At 55.4% G+C, this 21,370-nt stretch overlaps 1 non-coding gene across 1 annotated transcript; it reads left to right on the forward strand.

Annotated features, from left to right (window-relative positions):
* The first annotated feature begins 5,379 nt into the window (after window positions 1-5,379).
* On the forward strand, window positions 5,380-5,461 carry TRNAL-AAG (transfer RNA leucine (anticodon AAG)). The gene has a single exon. It is a non-coding gene; the product is annotated as a tRNA-Leu (tRNA).
* Window positions 5,462-21,370: the final 15,909 nt, after the last annotated feature.

Consider the following 21,370-nt stretch of genomic DNA (forward strand, 5'->3'; position numbering starts at 1 on the left):
AGGTCACTGTAGGTGGTCCCTGTTCCTCCAGCTGGGCCCTGGAATGGTGGAGCAGGGCAGGGATTGAAAGGTGTTTCCTCCCAAGTTTTCAGCCATTGTTTCCAACTCTTTAAACACCACTGAAAATTCATTTTCCTTCTCTGCAAACCCCATTTTTCACACACATCCCTCCCTGCTGGATGTTTATCCATAGCAGCTGCAGGGCTTGGGATGGAAAGTTTAACCCTTAGGGTGGGTTTTCCCTAGCACTTCCCTGTCTGCCTGCATTTCCAAGCTGCCTGCTGGGCTCTCACCAGGACACCATTATTGATGTGGTTGTTGCTGACTTTTAAGGCCTCGTGTGTTTCACAAGAGCAGCGGGAGATCTGCGAGGAGCGGAGCAGAATTCCATTTCAGTTGGGACTATTTCCCAAGGGATTGTGTCACAAAGGCTCTGAGAAGGAAGGAATTATATTTAGACGATGTTAATCATTTATAATCATTTATCTCTTCTTCTCTTGCAGGCTTTCATGAGGACAGATGAACGTAAAAGGAATTCTCTCGCTTGGACACACAGGGAAGAGCAGAAACAGAGCCATTCCAGCCACAGGCCGTGTGTGCTGTTCCCAGGCTCCGTGTCAAACCCATGGGCTGCTTTTGGGGAGGGATTTCATCCAAGCAGCCAGCTCTCAACTCATCTCTGCAGCATCTTGGATCAGGAAATGGCAACTTTGGATTCAAAATTTCGGGCTGCCACCATTTGGGATTGCACAGCAAGCACCGGCCTGAAGAGGGAAGGGCCCTGGGACATTAGGTGGAGCTGCTCCTGCTTGTTTCCAGACATTTGGCTCCTTGACCTGGGGTTTCTGTGGTTGCTTTTTGGAGGTGCTGTGGTCTCTTTGGATTCAGGGTGTGTTTCCCTCAGGGCAGGTCCTGCCTGGCAGCTCTGTGGGGCCTTTGGTGGGGGAGAGCAGCCTTTGTCCTTCCCCTCTTCCCTGAAATAACAGGAATAACAAGGGACCTCAGAGCCCACCCAGTGCCACCCCAGCCATGGGCAGGGACACCTTCCACTGTGCCAGGCTGCTCCAAGCCCCGATGTCCAGCCTGGCCTTGGACACTGCCAGGGATGACCATGAGCAGGAGTGGATTGAGCCCAGGCCGGGCACTGCCATCCTGCAGGAACAGCCCATCCCTGTCCCAGCTCCGTCCTGCCTCGGCTCCCTGCAGGCCCAGGGGCCTAAAACATTCAGAGACACTTTTCAGCTGGCAAAACTCTGATCACTGTTGATCCTTAATCCTGAATTGAGCTCCTTTCTTCTGAACCCCACCCTACATCTGTCTTTGACTTGCTCCTTTTCCCTCAGAAACAATTAGGATTATCAGGGTAATTAATGGAAACTCCTCTGAGACTCCATGAAACCAATGCCTGCATTTCCAGCAAAGGTTCAACTCAATTTACTCCGTATTAAATCCATTCCTCAAAGGGAAATCCAAACTAAAGCACTGGGCTCCGAGGGGATGTGGGGAGGACTGAGAGCTGATCCCACCACTCCCTGTTTTCTGTAGGTGGAGGGAGCCGTTTCATTCCCTGATGAGAAATGAGCTCTGTTATCCTGGCAATGAAGGCCCTGGGCATTCTGGTCGGTGGCAGATAACGAGGCACCAGCTCTCCCCTCTCAGGGATCCAGGCACATCGTGGTTTATCCCCTTGTTCCTCTCTGACACCAAATTTCCCCCTCAGACAAGACGTGAGCTCCACCTGCTGCAGTCCCAGCTCCTGCAATTCCCTGTGCGCCCTTCCCCGGCTGCTGCAGAGCCTTCCTGCCTTTGAGGTTCCAACCAGAGCCCTTAATTTGACAAGGGCTGTGGGGGCTGATGAAGCTGGAGCCGGATTTAGCCCTTCCAGAGCTGCTGCCAGAGCCAAGCCCAGGCTGGGAGTGAGGGTCCTTTTCCAGCTGCACCTTGGAGCTGCTGAAATCCAGGGATGGGCAGCCAGGCAGGGGGTTCCTGTCTCCTGTGATCCATTGTTTCCCTGAAAGGTGAAAATCCCTGGCTGCAGCCTGTGCCTGTTCCCATTCCCATTTTCCTGATGGTTTTTCCCTCCAGCAGCAGCAGCTGCTGCAGAGACCCCAGATCCAGGGCCACCTTCCTGCTGCCAGGGTGCCCTGGGGGTGACACAGGGGTGACCCTGGCCCAGGCAGAGCCACCTCCCCTTGCTGGTACTGCACTCACCCTGGCTCTGCAGGAGAGGGTGCCTCTGACTGCTGAGGGATGAGGGATGATGATGGATGATGGACAGAGGACGACGGACAACGGACGGGCTGTGCTGCCTGATGATGGCTCAGGACAGCAACAGCAGGAGCGGCTCCAACATCAAATCACAGACAAGGAGAAGTACAAAACTCTTCCCAAATATGAGGGACTTCCTGCAAAGAGGATCCCAAAGATCCCCTGTGGGCCCTGGACCCTGCTGAGATGGCTGGGCTGTCCCCCTGGAAGCAGTGCCCCACAGGGCACCCTGCAGCTGGCAGGGCCTGCCCTGGCACCTGCTGCTGCTGCTGCTGCTTTGGATTGATCAGGTTTTCCAAAGAAACGCAGGACGGCTGAGGGCTGATGGCCCTGGCACAGCCCTCCTGGGGATCCCGTTCCCAAGCAGTCCCTCCACATTTGGGAGGGAATGTGCAGCCCTGTCAGCCTGGGCCGTGGCAGAGTTGGGCTGCCCAGGGATGTGTGAGCTGCCTCCTGCTGGCCAGAGGCTCCCTGGGATCCTTCCAGCTGGGTTTAGTCCCTGGATTTCCCTCTGAATGGTGCTCATCGAACCCCCAATAGCACAGAAAAGGAGAAGGAGCTGGCCAATGTGAATATTAAAATGCAGAGTACTGTTTCTTCATTAAAGGCCCATTCTGGGCAGCTCTGCTCCACTGATGGGGGAGCAGCTCTGCCCCTGTCCCAGGAGAGGGAATTCTACACGGGCAGGTGGTGATGGGACAAGAGGGAATGGTTTTGAACTAAAGAGGAGATGGGGGATTAGGAAGGAATTGTTCCCTGGGAGGGTGGGCAGGCCCTGGCACAGGGTGCCCAGAGCAGCTGTGGCTGCCCCTGGATCCCTGGCAGTGCCCAAGGCCAGGCTGGACATTGGGGCTTGGAGCAGCCTGGGACAGTGGGAGGTGTCCCTGCCATGGCAGGGGTGGCACTGGAGGGGCTCTGAGGTCCCTCCCAGCCCAAACCATTCCATGACTCCTCTGGTGTCCTGATGCTCCTCTGAACTCCCAAGGAATTTCTCTGCTCACAAACCAGCAGGAAAACTCCCCTCCCATCCAATCCCACGGGGACTCAGCTGTTCCTAGTGCCTGCAGCTTCCCTCCCCAGCGTGTGTAAATATCCATGGGACGGGGGCAATCCTTATCCCATCCTTTTTACTCCCACGTTTCAGTGGAGTGCTGCCCAGGCTCCCACAAAACCCATTTACCTCCATCCCTCTGTCATTTTCAGACTTGGAGATACAATTCCCAGTGCTCCCATTCCCTCTGTTCTGACTCCCAGCCGATGTTTTCTCTCCGGGGTTTTCTCCCACCAATCCAAACCCTCGCAAGTCAGTTTGCAAATATCGCTGCCAGCCCTTAATGACCTGCTAAAAATACCAGGAATGATTCATCTCCTGATCTATGGAAATGGGAATTATTTGCCCCTGGCAGCTCCTGGCCCTGGGCTGGACTGCTGGAGAAGGCGAATGAGCAGATCAGGGAATATTGAAGAGATTTTTCTTGCTTCAGGGGAATGAAAACGTTTTCTACAAACCCAGGTGGGTTTTCCATGGCCATGGGGGGTCCCTGGGGTGGACTCAGGGCTTGTCAAAGCTGCTGTCCCAAATTCGGACAGGGCTGTCCAATTTTACCACTGTAATTTTTAGGCAGAAGTATTTAAACAGCAATAATTTTAACCAGGGATATCCCAAACAGTGTTTTTGAGAGCCCTACAAATGCTTAATATCCTCTAATATTTTAATAGGGGCTCTTAAACGCCCTAATAAGAAAATAAGGGCTGTTGTAATCACTTCTTTTTAATTGAAATAATCCCATTGGATTTATTAAAGTGATTTAGGGTTTAATTCCAAACTTCCCCAGCCCTGCAGGATGTTTATTGGGAAGGTTTCCCAACCCCTGCTACACAACGAGGCACAAAGTGCCTCAAATCCTGCACTTTCCCAGCTCTCCTGGGGCAGATCAGGGCCCCAGATCCACGGGATCCAAAACAGAGCTGTAGAACTTCTGTGGGGAATTTGTTTGGGAACGAGGTGGCAGCTGCTGGCTGGAAATAAATCGACTTTCAGAAATCTGCAGCAGTTTGTGAGTGTCCTCTTAATGAAAATCCAATTATTCTCCTCAAATAACCAATTCACTCCTGGAATTTCATCGTCTCTGCAGGGGATCCCTGGCAAGGATCCATCCCGGGATTTAGGTCTAGGGACTCCAGGGCTGGATGGATCAAAAAACCCACGGAGCAAGGAATTGCAGTCATCTGCCTTTTTATCAATGGTTCCTTTTGCAGTTGAAATCCAAGAGTGACTGGGGATGGGAGGGTTTGGGAGAAGGCGCCGAGTTTGCAGAGGGAGCTGAGGGACCGGGGGTCTCTCCCGCAGTTCCTTCAGCCAGCAGCAATTCCAGTGAATGAAACAGGCGGGAAGAGGAGCCAAAAGCAAACATCCCTTGGAAGCCCTGTTTATTGAAATGTGCTTTTATCGCCGTGCTGAGGAAGGAGAAAGTGGCTGTGTTTAACCACAAAGGAAAATATTTACGTAACTGCAGAACCTCCCTGTGTCTGGCTCCCAGCGCTTGGCAGGAGGTTTCCTGCAGAACCTGGCACCTTCCCTGGGCCCAGAGTGGCACTTTGGGATCTCTGTGGGCCACACACGCGCTGCGGGGCAGAGCAGCAGCACCGGCACCTCAGCCCCGCATCCCCCCTGCTCCGAGCATCCCTCTGGATCCCTGGGACACAGGCACGGGGCGGAACGGCACAAATCCAACGTGGAAATCGGATTCTGGGTCTTATTCCCAGCAGGATGGAGGGGGTGTCCTCGGTTGGTGAGAAGAGAGCCGTAGGGATGAGAGTGGAGGCGTGGAAGGAGCCGGTGCAGTTCAGGCGCCGTGGATTTAATGCAGGCTGCCAAGGGAAGGGAAGGAGAGGAGATGGCGGAGCGGAAAGGGCAGACTGGAAAGGCAGGTCTGGGAGCGCCGCAGCCACGGCTCCATCCTCCGGGGAGCTCCTGAGGAGAATTCCAAGGGTCTGCGCCAGGAGCGGGCGGCCGAGGAGCGGCCGGGGGGCCAAGGCGCCGTGTCCGGATCCCGGCTCCCGGCTCCCGGCTCCCGGCTCCAACCCCATTGGCGAGGGGCGCCGGGCCGGGGTAGCGTGGCCGAGCGGTCTAAGGCGCTGGATTAAGGCTCCAGTCCCTGCGGGGGCGTGGGTTCGAATCCCACCGCTGCCAGCTCTGTTTTAGCGCCTGGGCAGCTCCTCAAGCGGCCCCGGGGAACCTCAGGAGGTTTAACCGTGCAGGTGCTGTGGGGCTGCTGTGGGGCTGCTCTGGGGCACGGCACGGGATCCCTTCGGAATGGGAGATTGGGCAGGAATTGTTCCCTGGGAGGGTGGGCAGGCCCTGGCACAGGGTGCCCAGAGCAGCTGGGGCTGCCCCTGGATCCCTGGCAGTGTCCAAGGCCAGGCTGGACATTGGGGCTTGGAGCAGCCTGGCACAGTGGGAGGTGTCCCTGCCCATGGCAGGGGTGGCACTGGGTGGGCTTTGAGGTCCTTCCCGATCCAAATGGGGTCATTTTATGAAAAGCCTCAACCAAACCCTGATTGCTCCCCCAGCTCTCAGGTGAGGTTGTCCCGAGCGTGTCCCCCCGGTGACTGTTCGGGGGGTGCTGGGGCACAGCGTTAAATCACCTAAAAATGGGTTTGCAGAGCTGAGTGGGGCAGGGCCAGCGCTGACGGAGCTGTTTCTGTGCTAAAGCAGGGCTGTGCTGGGCACCAGCCAGGATGTAGTGGGAGGGGGCAGAGGTGAAGGAAAGCAGCCTGGCCTAAAACCATGGGGTCATGGCAAGGAAAGATTCATCCTGTGGTTTGGGAGGAAGAGGAGGAGGAGGAACACATCTTCCACTGAGCCCCGGGGCTGGAGCTGGGGAGTTTTCATTGCATCATCTCCTCAGGCTCTGCACACGAAAGGAGATTGTTTGTAATTTATAGAGCAGTTTGGGTAGGAAGGGACCTTAAAGATCATTCTGTGATTTTATGACACTCTGCGGGTCCCGATTATTTGCTGCTGGATTCAAAACAAAAGGGGAATTTTGTTCTGAAAACAAGGATGCACTTTATCCAGGTGGTTCCTCGAGATTCCCTCCGTGGCTGAGGCCCCAGGTCTGTGGTAATTGTCAAGAACTTTTCGTGCCCGGGCAGGCGGTGCCCCCGGCTCCCGGAGCCGCTGGATCCAGCACTCCCTGCCCCAGGCCGTTCCTTATTCCCATCCCGCATTCCTGAACTGGAAGAAAACGCCGTTCCTTCTTTGCAGACTCGCTGAAAAGCAAGAAGCTCATTTTCAGCACAACTTGCAGAAAATATTAAATATCAACACTAATGAGATCAGCCTGGATCAGGGCAATATTAATATTAATTGGGTTAGGTCGAATTTAAGAGGAAACCATGTTTAATGTAATGCCTGTAATAAATGAGGAGGAAGGGAGGGAAGTTTTCCTCCTTTATTAAAAAAAGCCAGAGCAGGACATAAATAACATTTGAGAGATGCCATCGCAGGGGGGGGACTGCAGGGACCTGCACGGGGACCTTTGGAAGGTCCTTTCCACCCAAACCATCCCCTGAGTCTGTGCCAACCCTCCCCACGTGTGGGGGAAAATGTCACCTTGGAGGAAAGTGTCACCTTGTCCCAGCCATGCCCGCAGTGCCTGGCACCTGAGACCCAGCGGGAGTTGTGCTTGTTTGGTTATCAGTGGATTTTATTAACTCTTAGGCACTTCTGAGAGGGAAAACTTTGTAATTTCAGTGGGGTTCTTAGGCCAGGTCGAGTCTGTGGTCTGAATAGAGAGATTGAATCCCCCAAATAAACGTGCAGGGCCATAACTAACGAGGCCATAATTATGTCCTCTTTAATGCCATTATTATCTCATAACAGTGCAAACAGGATCTGCTCCCCTGTGCAGATTTGCAGCAAGAGAATGATTTAACTCCACTTTTCTGCATCTTTTCTCTGTCAGAAACCTCCAGGGTAATTAGCACAGATATAATTGGAGCACCCTGCCCCATGTGAGTGCCCAAACTGCCCCACTGGGTGCCCAAACTGCCCCACATGGTCCCCGCTCTGCCGAGGGTCCCCAAAGGTGACGTGAGGGGCTTTAGGGTGTCCGTGCTGTTTGCAGCTGGAACCCCTCCGTGTGTGGGATCAGGGTGGGATCAGGAACCCCTCCGTGTGTGGGATCAGAGTGGGATCAGGAACCCCTCCATGTGTGGGATCAGGGTGGGATGAGCTCTCCTGCCACCACCACTGGACATTCCCGGGAGTGTCCCACACTGTCCCTTCACCCCTGGGCTGGGACAGGGGGTGCCATAACCCTTCTCCCAGGATTCCTGAGCTGGAAAGCCCAAATGTGGTGAGATTTTGGATACCATGATCGGCTTTCGCCAGGCCTTGTTTGGAAACAGGAGAGATCTTGGAATGACGCTCCTGATAACCGAAATCCACGGGAATCCAGCTGTCCAGACAGCCCTCCCTGTCTAATCCCCATGGAGCAGCCTGTTGATCCTGTGCCTTTCCTTGCTGCTGTGCTGGAAATTCCTCTGCTTTCCAACACAAGCTCCTATTTTTGAAGGATCCTAAAGACCAGGAGAAAGATAAAAGAGATGGAATGAGGGGAGAGACATTCCTGCCATGCCCGAGATAATTCCCGTGCTCCTCAGGGGGGTGGGGGCTCCTCCTGCTAAAGGCCACGTGCGTATTCCTGCAGACATTTCTGTTTTCCACGGAGCAATAATGGATATTTATGGGCTGCCCACTTGTGCTCACGTCTTCCAGCTGAGATGACGCCGTTAATTTGGGACAGAGTGTGCCCCAAACCTGGGGGGAAGTGCTCAGGAATTCTGGGCTCCCAGGGCTGACGAAGCAAAGCCGTCAATTAAATCCCACCTTGGATAGGCCTGGCTCAGTGGGAGTGATTAAAGGACGAGGTTTTGAGGTGTCCTGCTCGGGATCTTCCAGATCCAGACCTAATCACGTAATTGCTTCATAATGTAATGATCCCTGCCAGCACCAGGGTCCTGTGGAATACTGGGAATGATCCATGAGCCCTGTGCAGCAGCGAACCCCCAGCCCCCCTGGGCACCCTGGCTGGGAGGCACCCAGAGCTGGGCTTGGGAATGGGCTGGGAGAAGGTGCTGAGCAGTCTGGGGATGCACTGCTGCGGGTGTGGCTCGGGCTGCTTTACCACGGGATCATGGAATGTCCTGATGGAAGGGACCCACAGGGACCATGGGTCCAACTCTGCCCTGCACAGACACCCCCAAAATCCCCCCTGTGCCTGGGGGTGGTTTATGTTGTGTTTTTCCCTGTTTTCCATCCCCCACTGCACTCCCCCTCCACAGGAAAGAATTTCCTCTACCCTGAATTCCTGCTGTTCCGCTGCTCCAAGGAGCTGTTATTCATCAAATTCCCCACTTAAAGAGCTGCTTCACATCTCTAATTTATATCATTTCCATTCCCCTGAAAAACACTCCTCAAAGCTCATCCCAGCCCTGCCATGGCAGGGACACCTCCCACTGTCCCAGGCTGCTCCAAGCCCCAATGTCCAGCCTGGCCTTGGGCACTGCCAGGGATCCAGGGGCAGCCCCAGCTGCTCTGGGCACCCTGTGCCAGGGCCTGCCCACCCTCCCAGGGAACAATTCCTTCCCAATCTCCCATCCATCCCTGCCCTCTGGCACTGGGAAGCCATTCCCTGTGTCCTGGCCCTCCAGGCCTTGTCCCCAGTCCCTCTCCAGCTCTCCTGGAGCCCCTTCAGGCCCTGCCAGGGGCTCTGAGCTCTCCCTGGAGCCTTCTCCTCTCCAGGTGAGCACCCCCAGCTCTCCCAGCCTGGCTCCAGAGCCTCCTCTGGACTGGCTTGGGGTTTTTTTTTAAATTAAAACATGTCCATAAAGCACTTGCAGCAATGTACCTTCCACTTCAGGTGTTTATTTTATCAATATCGAGCAAATATTGGCACCTCCTTGGCTGCGTTTGTTTAACAAACGGAACGGGCCGCGATGGGTGTGGCTCAGGAGCCTCATTAAGGACGATCCTCAATACAGGTGGTTCTCATTAAGGGCGATCCTCGTTTCTGTTAATGAGGAGCACAGGGCGAGGGCTTGGGGATGGGCTCTGAATCCCCAGCACAGGGATGGGAGCACCGGTGGCCCCCGGCAGGGCTGTCCCTGCCCCTCTGAGCCCCCTCCAGTGCCAGGAACCTCTGGGATCCGTGCCTCGGATCCCTCTCCCGGCTCCCTCCCTGCCAGACCGCAGCCCGAGCCCTGTAATTTGTCTTCTCCTCTGGTTTTAAATTGCTCTTTAAATCCAAAGCCTCCAGACCCGCTCATTAACGATGCGATTTAATAACCTGCGCTCTCAGCCGCGGCTCGGGATGTTTTTCCAGGCTTCGGAGGAGCCGCGGCTGCTCGGGGAGCCGGGGCCGGAGTGGCCGCAGCCGCCGCCGCCCCTGGGCTGGACAAACCCGACCCTGCCTCACGTTTCCGAGGAAATGCCAGCAGACGCAGTGAATCAGAGCACCGGTGTGGGTTTGGGGCTGGTTTTCAGCAGATCCCCGGTTTTTGGGGTCCCTGTGTGCCCCGCTGTTCCTCCACGGCGCAGAGCCATCCATCCTCCGAGCGCTGCAGCCGGGCAGGGCTCTGATGTGCCTGGGGGTGATTTTGCACAGGCGGCAGCGCCAGCGCTCCTCATTTGTAACAGAATGGCTCTGCGGCTGCTAATGGGGGCAAATCAAATTTGGGATGTCCAGAAGATACCCAGTTTGGAGAACCACCAGGAATTCACCCACTGCTGGTGGTCTGGGGGCACCCAGGGAAGTGGAATTGCTGCTGGAAACAGAGGAGTGCACCTAACAACAGTCACATTCATACACATATATAACACAAAATATGTATGTGATGAAAAGAAAATGAACAGCCTGTTGTTATTTACAAATGAGAGAAGAACACTGGCCTGGAACATCTTCCCATCATCTTCATCTTGAATTACTGTGCAGGATCTGGGCTCAGACTGGAACAGCTGATTCATTTAAAAAACTGTATTAAAAAAAGAAAGTCCTTTACGCGTGTCCTCTAATAAAAGTCAAAGTTGTTTTGAAAGCTTTCCTCTGTGAAATACAGCCACAGAGAGAAGTGACACGTGTTAACAAATCCCTGTCTTTTTTATCTGCAAAACTTGTGTGCGTGGAAATTCCTTCTCCAGATGCAGGAGGAGTTTTTTCCTTGCTGGTCCCTTGTCAAGGGAATTAATCCCGGTGGCTGTCCTGGGTTTGGCAGCTGGAGAGGGATGGGGGTGAGCTCACCCTTGGCTGGGGATGTCACCTCAGCTGGGGCCATTGTGGGGATGCTGGGGATGTCCTTGGATGCTCCCAGGGATGGGGCAGCCCCAGCTCCTCGGGGCCAGGGCCTGTCCCAGGCTCTCCAAGGGATCTCCGTACAGCAGCTCCCCACGGACCTGCCGTGTGCAGAAGCCCCGTGTCCACTGCTCTGGGGCAAGTTCAGCCTTTTCCTGGCTGACGGTGACTTCCCGGGGCTGGTTCAGTTCCCATTCCTGCTGTGCCTCAGGGAAAGCCTCTGGAGCCTGGCCCAGGACCTGGTTCTGGAGCTCAGTGACCCTCCCAGCCACATGTTCTAACTGGTCCAGGTCACCAAGCTCAGCAGAACACAACCTCCTTCACTCCAAGGTTGGACTCGATGATTTTGGAGGCCTTTCCCAACCTTTCCCAACCTTATTCCACAATGCTATGGTTCTGCAAAGCCTCTTGTTCAGAGCAGTTCTGTGGGAGAACGTTGCGTTTTCTTTCAACACATTCATCTTTAACCTCTTGGGTCTCGTGTGCTGAACCCCCAGGAAAGAGCTGGGAATGGAAAATCTGCTGGAAAATCTGTGCCTTGCAGGGGAAAATTGGCACACAGACTCCAGAATATGAAATTCTAAATAAACGGAATAACATAAATAAACAGAGAGGAGCCAGGAGGGCCCGTGTGCCACTGCTGCTGTGCCCTGCCCCTGGGGACCTCCAGCTCCTCTCTGTGCCCTTCCTGCTGCAGCCAGGGCACGGATTTGGAGGCAGAGAGGCTCAGGGCAGGTGGGCACAAGGCTGTGCCAGGAACTGGGGTGATTTCCCTTCCTGACTCCTCGGGGCTGGGTGGGGCTGGTGCTGCCCCAGCTCTGCTCCCTCCCGGGTGGGGACAGACGAGCCGGGGGATCTGGGCTCTCCCCGTGTCCCACTGGTGCCACTGGGACCCACAGAGCCCCACAGCCTCTGCTCCTGCTGCTCCCAGGGCTGTCCCAGCGCCGTGCTCAGCCGGGAGCAGCAGGAGCAGGACAGTCCCCTCGGCACAGGGACACGGCCCTGGCACACCCTGGGCTGGCACCTGAGCTCCAAACGTGCCAGGGAGAGCCCCCAGCTCCGGGATCTGACACCCCAAGTCACCCCCACCAGTCTGGGAGTGTCCCCTGCTCTGTGACACCGAGGCCACACCGTGCTCAGGGTGCTGGGCTCCTGGACTCCTGGGACTGTCACATTTTGTGTATCTTGGCAGGATATCCAGGAGAACAAAACCTGGCTGGAAAAACTTGTATTTTCTTTTTTCTATTCATTTTAAACAACTTCCTCTGCTGCTTTCCATCCCCAGCGCTGCACACAGATCCTGCTGAACCAAACAACTATTGTTGATTTACAGGGACAAAACCAATCTCCTGCTGCTGAAACCCACGCTGAATCTGCCCAGAACCCAGCTCTGGAGGGGCTTTGAAAGCACTCCCGTGCCAGCTGGCTCCTCTCATCGCCTCCTCCATCCTGCAGCTTGTGAAATGAGAAGCAGCAACCTTCCAGGCTGGACAGAAGGGATAAACTGCACGGGACAGTTCAGGTTACTGGGTTTAAACCAGGGTTTAAATCAGGCCATGGCCCAGAGGACTGAGGTGGAAAGGTGCAGGGGATGTTCCTGGGGACACCCTTGATGGAGGTCAACATTAATGGGACGTTTTGCTGGTTTTTCAGGCTCACATGCTGGGGCAGGATGGACATCTGCCCACCCAGCACATTCCTGTGGCTGAGGGACCTCAGGAGACCATCTCACACTGAAAATTGTCCTTTGCCAGCCCACGGGGCCAGGGCCAGGGTCACATCTGGGACAGGGGGTGAAGTGAAGGGGAGTAAAGGAGGCCCTGGCACAGGGTGCCCAGAGCCTGGGCATCTGGATCCCTGGCAGTGTCCGAGGCCAGGCTGGACATTGGGGCTTGGAGCAGCCTGGGACAGTGGGAGGTGTCCCTGCCATGGCAGGGGTGGCACTGGATGGGCTTTAAGGTCCCTTCCCACCCAAACCAGTCTGTGGTTCCATGATTCTGTAATTCTAAAATAATTTGGGAAAGGGCTGCACCTGCTGCTGAGGATTGATTGATTGATTGATTGATCTATTTATCTATCTGTTTATATATTTATTTAGCTCTCTATTTATTGATTGCATTCCCACCCACCCTCCCGCTGAGCAGACCCAGCTGAAGCCCACCAGAATTCTTTGAGCAGGAGCCCAGGAGAAGGCAGATGTGCAGCTCAGGGGCTGGGAGCTGTGAAGCTGCCCTGATGCTCTGCAGAGCCTGCCAGGGCTGTCTGGCCAGGGCTGGGCTCTGACCTCAGCCTGGGATGAGTTCAAAGCACTGCGTGTGTGCTGAGGGGCAGCTGCAGATCCCAAATTGCCCTTCTGCCCTTTATCCTGTGCTCCCGGCACTCTGCAGATGCTCCCAGGCTGTGGCTGCTCCTGGATCCCTGGCAGTGTCCCAGGCCAGGCTGGACATTGGGGCTTGGAGCAGCCTGGGACAGTGGGAGGTGTCCCTGCCCATGGGGTGAGATGATCTTTAAGGTCCCTCCCAACCCAAACCAGTCTGGGGTTCCCTGTTCCTGGCTAATTCCCTCTTTTTGAAAGTGGCCAAAAGCTTTTGCCAGCTTTGCTGCTTCAGCTCCACTTCCACCCCCGTTCCCTTCCCCACCCTCCCAGATTCCCTCCCTGTGCTCCACTGGAATTGAAGGCACCTCCTGGCTCTGGATCCTGCCGGACATCCAGACCATGGGATGGCCCCACACCCATGCAGGGACCGAGTTAAATGGAAATAAAGGAGCTTAAAAAGGTAAATCCTAATTAGAGGCAAAGAAAGTCCTGTGGAGAGAAGATTGGGGAGAAATTGGATAGGATTATCCAGATGGAAAGTCCTGAGCTGCTCTGCCATAATTGGGATTTATGAGCCAGGGGAGAGCACTGGTTTGCCCGTGGGTCGCTGATGTTTGGTGCCTTGGCAACGGCTGGTGCCGAAGGATCAATAAATAAACAAATGGAGATAAACAAATAGAAGGAAAGGCAGGATGTGGGGGAGCAGTGCCTGCCCAGGTTAAAGTGCTGCTGTGCAGAGAGAGAAATCAGCTGCAGAAATCCCAACTGCAGCTGTGGCAGGGAGCTGGAATTGGCTCCATCTGTTCATTTTCCACACCTGTGGGAGCTGCGAGGGTGGAGGCCAGGCTGACACACCCCCAGCACCTCTCAGCAGCTGCTTTTAGGGGCTTCAGCATCTCAAATTCTGGGTGCACAGCTGGGAGTGGGAGTAGGAGCATCACGAGGGCTGCCTGACCCCGCTGTTCCAGGAGCTTTCACTTCAGAGGGAAGGAAGTGGTTTGAGGGCTGTTTTATTCAAAGAACTGTGGTTATTTTGAACAGGGGAAGTTGTGCTGTTCAAGAGCACTCTGAGTCAGGGTTTTTTGCAAGAAAAAAAGAGTAGTTTAAAGGATAAGCACTAGTTTTTGTTAATGACAGACCAGCCATGTGCATCTCTGCTGCAAAAGCAAAACCAACCTCCACCCCGTTTTGACCTATTTTGGGGTGTGGATTAGAGGAACCCCAAAGGTCCCTTCCAACCCAAGCTGTTCTGTGGTTCTCCAGCCCTGTGGAAGGTCTAAAGAAAAGCCTGACAGATGGAGCACTGCTTTTTTTGGGTTTTGGTTTTGTTTTGTTTTGTTTTGTTTTTTTTTTTGAGGATGCTGCTGTTCAAGCTTTGGTTTAACAATCCAGCCTGGAAGAAAACAGCACAGCTGGAGCCAAGGGGAATCACAGAATATCCCAAGCTGGAAAGGATCCTCAGGGATCATCAAGCCCAGTCTTCAGTGTTCACTGGGAAGTGTGGAAATACAAATAAAATCCAAATTAGAACAGGAATGGGGCACTGGATGTGGCACTCGGTGCTCTGGGCTGGTGGGGATGGGTCAGAGGTTGGATTCTATGGCCTTGGAGAGCTTTTCCAACCTTATTAATCCTGTGAATTAGCCAGTTCTTTCCTTCTTGTGGCTTGTTCTAAAAGTGATGATTTCTCTCCTATTCCTCATCTGCACCCCCACTGGAGGCCGTGGGAAGAGAAATTGCCCCTTCAGAGCTGAATTCCTGCTGGGAGGGCACAAAGCCACCCACAGGGGCACTGGAGGCGAGGCTCACTTCCTCTCGCTCTTCTTGCCCAGCTTTAAAGCCAAGAGCAGGAAGGGCAGCGGGTTTGGGTTCTGGGAAATGCTGGGCTGGGCTCATCCAGCAGCTCTGCCCCTCAGAGAGGAGTGGGCTCAGCCAGCCCAGCTGCTCTCAGACCGCTGAGGGTGTCTCTGGGGTCTGAGGGTGTCTGTGGGGTCGATCCCCACATGGGACTGACCCCAAGGAGCAGAGGAGCAGCTCATGTTCCCCTCGTGTCCAGAGGGACACTCAAACCCCAGGTTCCAGCAGCTCAGCCCTCAGGAGGGGTGCAGGGCAGCGGAGGAACGAGGAGTGGAGGAGGCAGGAGAGCAGCTCCGGGGAAATCCGGGTGCTGGGGGATTGTTCCCAGCCGGGGTCATTGCTCAGGCTCTGCTCCACCGCTCTGATTAATGCAGGGCTTCATTAAGGCCATCAAAGCTCCTGCAGAGGCTGTTTGGTTCTGCCCCCACAGGAAATGAATTGATGTGTTTGGTAAAATACGCTGCAGTTAATATTTAATGCCATGGTTGAAAGGGAAAATGGAAACAGAAATAAATTACCTTTCTTCAGTGCTTGCAACAGTTTAATTTCACTCGGCAAACACTTAGAATAAAAGAAACACCTTTCAGACTCCAGCCTGTGGAATTATTAATGTCTTGATGGGGGTAAATGTGCTATTTGTGCTCTCCCAGGCTGCAGAAACCAGCCAATGGAATAATCCAGCGGAGCAGGGGCTCAGTTTCCCTGAATCGCCCTTCCTGTTGGGAAATGGATAACATTCCGACCCCTTTCCCTTCCATGGGCCACCTGCCCTGTCTCCCAGAGCCTGTGGGGTTGGCAGGAGCAGGGCAGGGTCCCATGGCTGCATCCCAGTGCCCATCCCAGCACAGGTGGGTGACTGGAGCATCACTCCAGGCTGGAGCTCCGAGCACTGCCGGGAGAGGCTCCAGCCCTCGGGAGCAGCAGCTTTTCCCAAATGCTTCAGTCCAGCAATCCCTGGAGAAAAATCTTTGTGGAAAGATCAGGAAAACAACAGACAGACATGAAACATCATCGATTGGGTCATGCCCCACAAAATCCAGGAGACGCTCGGATCCAGCATGGAAACCAAACCCAGCTGGGAACCAAACCTAACTGGGAACCAAACCCAGCTGGGAACCAAACCCAGCAAGGAAACCAAACCCAGCTGGGAACCAACCCAGCTGGGAACCAAACCCAGCAAGGAAACCAAACCCAGCTGGGAACCAAACCCAGCTGGGAACCAAACCCAGCATGGAAACCAAACCTAACTGGGAACCAAACCCAGCTGGGAACCAAACCCAGCTGGGAACCAAACCCAGCTGGGAACCAAACCTAACTGGGAACCAAACCTAACTGGGAACCAAACCCAACTGGGAACCAAACCCAGCTGGGAACCAAACCCAACTGGGAACCAAACCTAACTGGGAACCAAACCTAACTGGGAACCAAACCCAACTGGGAACCAAACCCAGCTGGGAACCAAACCCAACTGGGAACCAAACCTAACTGGGAACCAAACCCAGCTGGGAACCAAACCCAGCTGGGAACCAAACCCAGCAAGGAAACCAAACCCAGCTGGGAACCAAACCCAGCTGGGAACCAAACCCAGCTGGGAACCAAACCTAACTGGGAACCAAACCTAACTGGGAACCAAACCCAGCTGGGAACCAAACCCAGCTGGGAACCAAACCCAGCTGGGAACCAAACCTAACTGGGAACCAAACCCAACTGGGAACCAAACCCAGCTGGGAACCAAACCCAGCTGGGAACCAAACCCAACTGGGAACCAAACCTAACTGGGAACCAAACCCAACTGGGAACCAAACCCAACTGGGAACCAAACCCAGCTGGGAACCAAACCTAACTGGGAACCAAACCCAGCTGGGAACCAAACCCAACTGGGAACCAAACCCAACTGGGAACCAAACCTAACTGGGAACCAAACCCAGCTGGGAACCAAACCCAGCTGGGAACCAAACCCCACAGAGCGTAGGGGAAGAGATGCTGGAGGGGGCACCTGCATTGCATGGGGACAGGTACTGAAGGCAAAGGCTGGGGTGGCTTTTACCATGAATCACCATGAATCACCATGAATCACCATGACATCACAGTGACATCACAGTGACATCACAGTGACATCACTGCTATTCACCCTCTGCCATGGGATGTCTGGGTCATCCCTCGGCTTCCCTGGAAAATGCCCCTCCAGGGCTCAGCATTTCTTCTTCTCCTCAGAGCTGGTGGGTGTAAAATGGAACCTGGAACTGGAAGTAGGGCTGGAAGTTGGACAACGCTGTGAAAGAAGTAGATTTTCTGCTTTTTATATTTTATTTTTATTTTTTAGGGTTTTTTTCCTCCTTTTTCAGGCTGTGCTCATCCTTCCTCTCCCCAGCTGAACTCCGTAGCCTCCCAAGGTCCTGACACGAGGAGCCAGCCCTGATTTGGTGCCTCTGAGCCTCAGCCAGGCCAGGCTCTTCCCAGGTACTTGAGCTGCCCTGACATTGAGCCTCTGGAGCTGTTTCATCTCCTGGGAAGCTTTGGGTCCGTGGGATGTTGTGGAAGGGCTGGAATTCTGCTGCAGCTCCCAGCGGTGGAGCGGGGAACGAGCTCACACAGCTCTCAGCAGACACTTGAGACTGAGGGAGAAAAGGTAAAAACAGGTGAGATGGGGACAAAAACGTCCTTTATCACAGCTTTTTTCAGCATGGGCACAGGGTATGGCAGAGAAGGGCATTTTGTGGCCGTGAATCCATCTGGGAACCACTGGGCTGCTCTGCCTTGGAGAGCCTCACCGGGAACTTAAGGAAATTAAATGTGCTTGGGTATTAAGTAACATTAGAAAACCTAATTAAAAACCCCCATAAATAGTGAGCAAAGTACAAATAAAACCTCTGCTGCCTCGGGCTCAGCCCTCATGGGCTGGGTTCCCCTCTGCCTTTGGAGGGGGAGGATTTGCAGCGGGGATGTTTTGGAGGAGACAAAAAAGCTTCCCAAAAAAGGAATAAATTGTGGCTCTTGTGCTTAATTTACAGTGCTCCCTGATCCTGCTGGGAAATGCAAGGTGCAGCCCTGAGGCTCAGCTGTCCCCTGTGTCCCTGCCAGGAGGAGCTTCCAGGACAACCGGCGCATTGGGAATGGCACTGGAGTTTACAGCAGGAAATGGGAATTGCTGCTGGAGTCATGCCTTAAAATGTGCCAGGGACAGGCAGAGATTGTGTCCAATCACCCACCCAGCCAATTCCCACTGCAGTTCCTGGGGTGTCAGGGTGTCCCCAGAGCTCTGTGGGGTCAGGGCCAGGTGAGGCTCTGGGTGGCCCAGCCTTGCCCCCAGCACTGGCCTGTGCATGGATCTGCTCCAGCCCCGGTGATCCCAGAGACCCTCAATGTCCCCAGTCCTCAAAATCCATCCCAAACCTCAACTCCAGAGCCAGCATGGCCCTCCAGGCAGCCTGAGCCCACCCACAGGATTCCATCCATGGGGGGTGTGTGGAAACCCTGGGAAGGAGCAGTGAAATCAAAGGTGGAAGATCACAGAATCACAGAATCCCAGACTGGTTTGTGTTGGGAGAGACCTTAAATCCTATCTTATCCCACCCCTGCCATGGCAGGGGCACCTGCCACTGTCCCAGGCTGCTCCCAGCCCCAGTGTCCAGCCTGGCCTTGGGCACTGCCAGGGATCCAGGGGCAGCCCCAGCTGCTCCCCTGGGTCTGTGTGAGCGAGGGGCTCTCCGGGGGCCGAGGCTGAGGGATGGGGTGCGCACAGAGGGAGCCGAGCCTTGTCTTTCCCCCGTTCCTGCCGTTCCCTGTGTTCCCAGAGCTGCTGGGCCGGGTCTGGATCCCCTGAGCGAGGGCTCCCTGGGCTCGGCCCAGCCTGCTCCGCTACTGCAGCGGGGTTGTGGCCATCGTCACTCCTCGCCACTTCCCTGTCACAGGGGAGCTCTCCGCTGGCGTTTCTGCCTCTCTGCTTTGTTCTGCTGCTCCCGGAGCGCTGCCATCCCTCTCATCCCTGGATCCAGCCGGGGGGATGCTGCCCCTGGCCGCACGGATGCTCCATCCCTGCAGGGCGGACCCTGGATGGGCAGGGAGATGCCTCGGGAAATGCCTTTGGAAATGCCTCTGGAAGCCCGGCCGGGGCTCTGCTCCTGCCCAGCCTCCCGTGTTCTGCAGGATTCCAGCGGGACAGAGCCGGGGCTGGCCCTGGACACACTTCGCTGGGAGCCCTGGAAGAGCTGAGCTCCGAACTCAGCCAGGAACAGGCTGGGCCGCTCCCTCTGATTCACAAAATCCATTGCCAAAAGGGAAAAATTCCTCACATGCTGCGAGCACGATGCTGACTGCCGCAGCCGGAGGGGGAAAGAGCTGCGGAAGCCGGGGATGTTTCCCTGGGAAATCCCGGGATGTTTCCCTGGGAGTGCCGTGGCAGGCTCGGCGCGGTGCCGGCCCCGCAGGTCCCCGGCGCGGGGAGCTCGGCCCCGGCTCTCGGCACCTTCACCTGGCCCAGGTGGGACCGCAGGGGCTGCGAGGGCAGCGGGGGAAATCGATGACACCTTCGGGGCTGTAGAGTCCCAGAATCGCAGACTGGACGGGGCTGGAAGGAACCTTAGAGCCCATCTCAGGAAAGCGTCAGGACACCTCGCAGAGCCCAGGCGGTGGCAGGAGGACCGAGCTGTGCCCTCCCTGTGACACAGAGACAATGAGTGATGTCCCTCGCCCTTGCACAACCCGGAGCCTGCCAGGATCTTGGGAAACCTCTCCAGGATTTCAGCACAGCTCCCTCTGCCAGAGTAACACTGTGTCCCCAGGCGAGAGGATTAGCCACAGACAGCTGAAATACGAAACGAGCTCTGCCGGCGCCCCGCCAGCACCAGTGGAAGCTCCCCGGGGTCACTCCTGCAGCTGTGCTCTGGCCGGCAGTGCTGGGGTGCCCCGATCCCCGGGCAGGTGTCACCCTCAGCGGGTAAAACCCCGCCAGGATCCGCAGGGAACAGCAGCACACACGGAGCTCGCCCCAAAGCAGGGAATTGGGGCCCTTGAGGGACATCCCGGACGGCTCCAGGAGGGATCTGATGGGGCTTTGGCTGCAGCCCTGTGGTGTCGGACACAAAGAGGGAGGAAAACCAGTGGGAAGGCCGCACGTGGCACTGCAGCACTGGTGTCCCCAGCGGGCTGGCTTTGGGAACGCATGGTCACAACCAGCTCCAGCCTTGGCACGGGTAAACCCACGGGCTTTGGGAATAAAACTGGGCTGTGCTGCAGCAGGGCAGTGACAGTGACAGCCCCGAGGGCCGGCCTGGGTGGGGCTGTGGTGACACCTCACTGCTGGCCATGGCACACCAGCCCCTGGAATGCCAGCCCCTGGAATGCCAGCCCTTGGCACAGTGGCTCTTGCACTCTCACCACCCTTTCTCAACGGTGGCAGCTCCCATTCTGGGAAAGGTCATGCCTGGTGTGAATCCAGGGTGAGTCTCCAGAGAGGCAGTGCTGGGAAGCAGATTGGGAATGTGCCCTGGGGAGCTGGAGTGGCTTCACCCCACATCTGCTGCCACCGTGAAATCCCAGGGTCACGCTTGCACAAACCCCTCTGATGTGGGGTGACAGCTTTCATCTTTGGGGTGTTGCTCGCCCCGGTTATTTTGGGAAGGAAAAGGCCATCAGGATGTCAGGCATTGCTAAATGCTTGTTTTGTCAGGAGAGAGCAGTGGGTTTTCCAGAGGCTCTGTAGCTGACTCTGTGTTTTTTCTTCAAACCCAGCAGACCTCTCTGAGTTTCCAGCACTGAGGAACAGCTCTGGCTGGGACAGCACAGGCAGGACAGAGGTCTGGATGCAGGCAGGGAACTCTCCACGATGTGTAATGCCTGCCTGGACACTCCCAGGACACTCCCTGAGGCTCCCAGGTTGAGAGTTTAGGGATGGGAATAAGGCATTGTAAATGCAGCTGAAGGCAGGCAACAAGGTGATGTTAAGACATTTATTTTAATATGCTAATTAAAATTATTTGTGTAAAAACGAGGGGAATTTGGTCTCTAGGTGTTTATAAATAGGACTGGAGAAGGCCATGGAATCACAGCATGGGATCAGCCAGCAGCGCTGAGTGATTCAATTCCAGATTTACACTCAGGGTGGCCTAAGCCACGGATAACTGATGTCCAGGTGGGATGGGGACCTTTGGATCAAGTGGGAAACTGGAATTAAAATGCCCTCCTGGCCAGGGGCACCTGGTTGGGGTGAGCCTGGTGGCTGCAGGGCCCAGCACAGAGCAGAGAGGACACGTGGAGACACCGACCCTTCCCGAGGGACACCTTCCTCCCAGCACTGGGCAGTGCCACGGGGAAACTCCTGTCAGTCATTGACTTCATCTCCTGGGGCACTGCAGAGGTTTCTGAGCTCAGCTGCACCCGCTCTGAGCTGTGCCAGGGCCCAGCAGGCGCTGGGCACGCGAGGGATGCTCTGGGCAGGGAAGTGTGATGTGGGTGCAGTGACAGCGTGGGTGCACTGACAGCATGGATGAAGTGATACCATGGGTGCACTGACAGCGTGGGTGCAGTGACAGCGTGGGTGCAGTGACACTGTGGGTGCAGTGACACCATGGAT

The sequence above is a fragment of the Aphelocoma coerulescens genome, chromosome 8 (assembly GCF_041296385.1).
Source record: "Aphelocoma coerulescens isolate FSJ_1873_10779 chromosome 8, UR_Acoe_1.0, whole genome shotgun sequence".
NCBI lineage: Eukaryota > Metazoa > Chordata > Aves > Passeriformes > Corvidae > Aphelocoma > Aphelocoma coerulescens.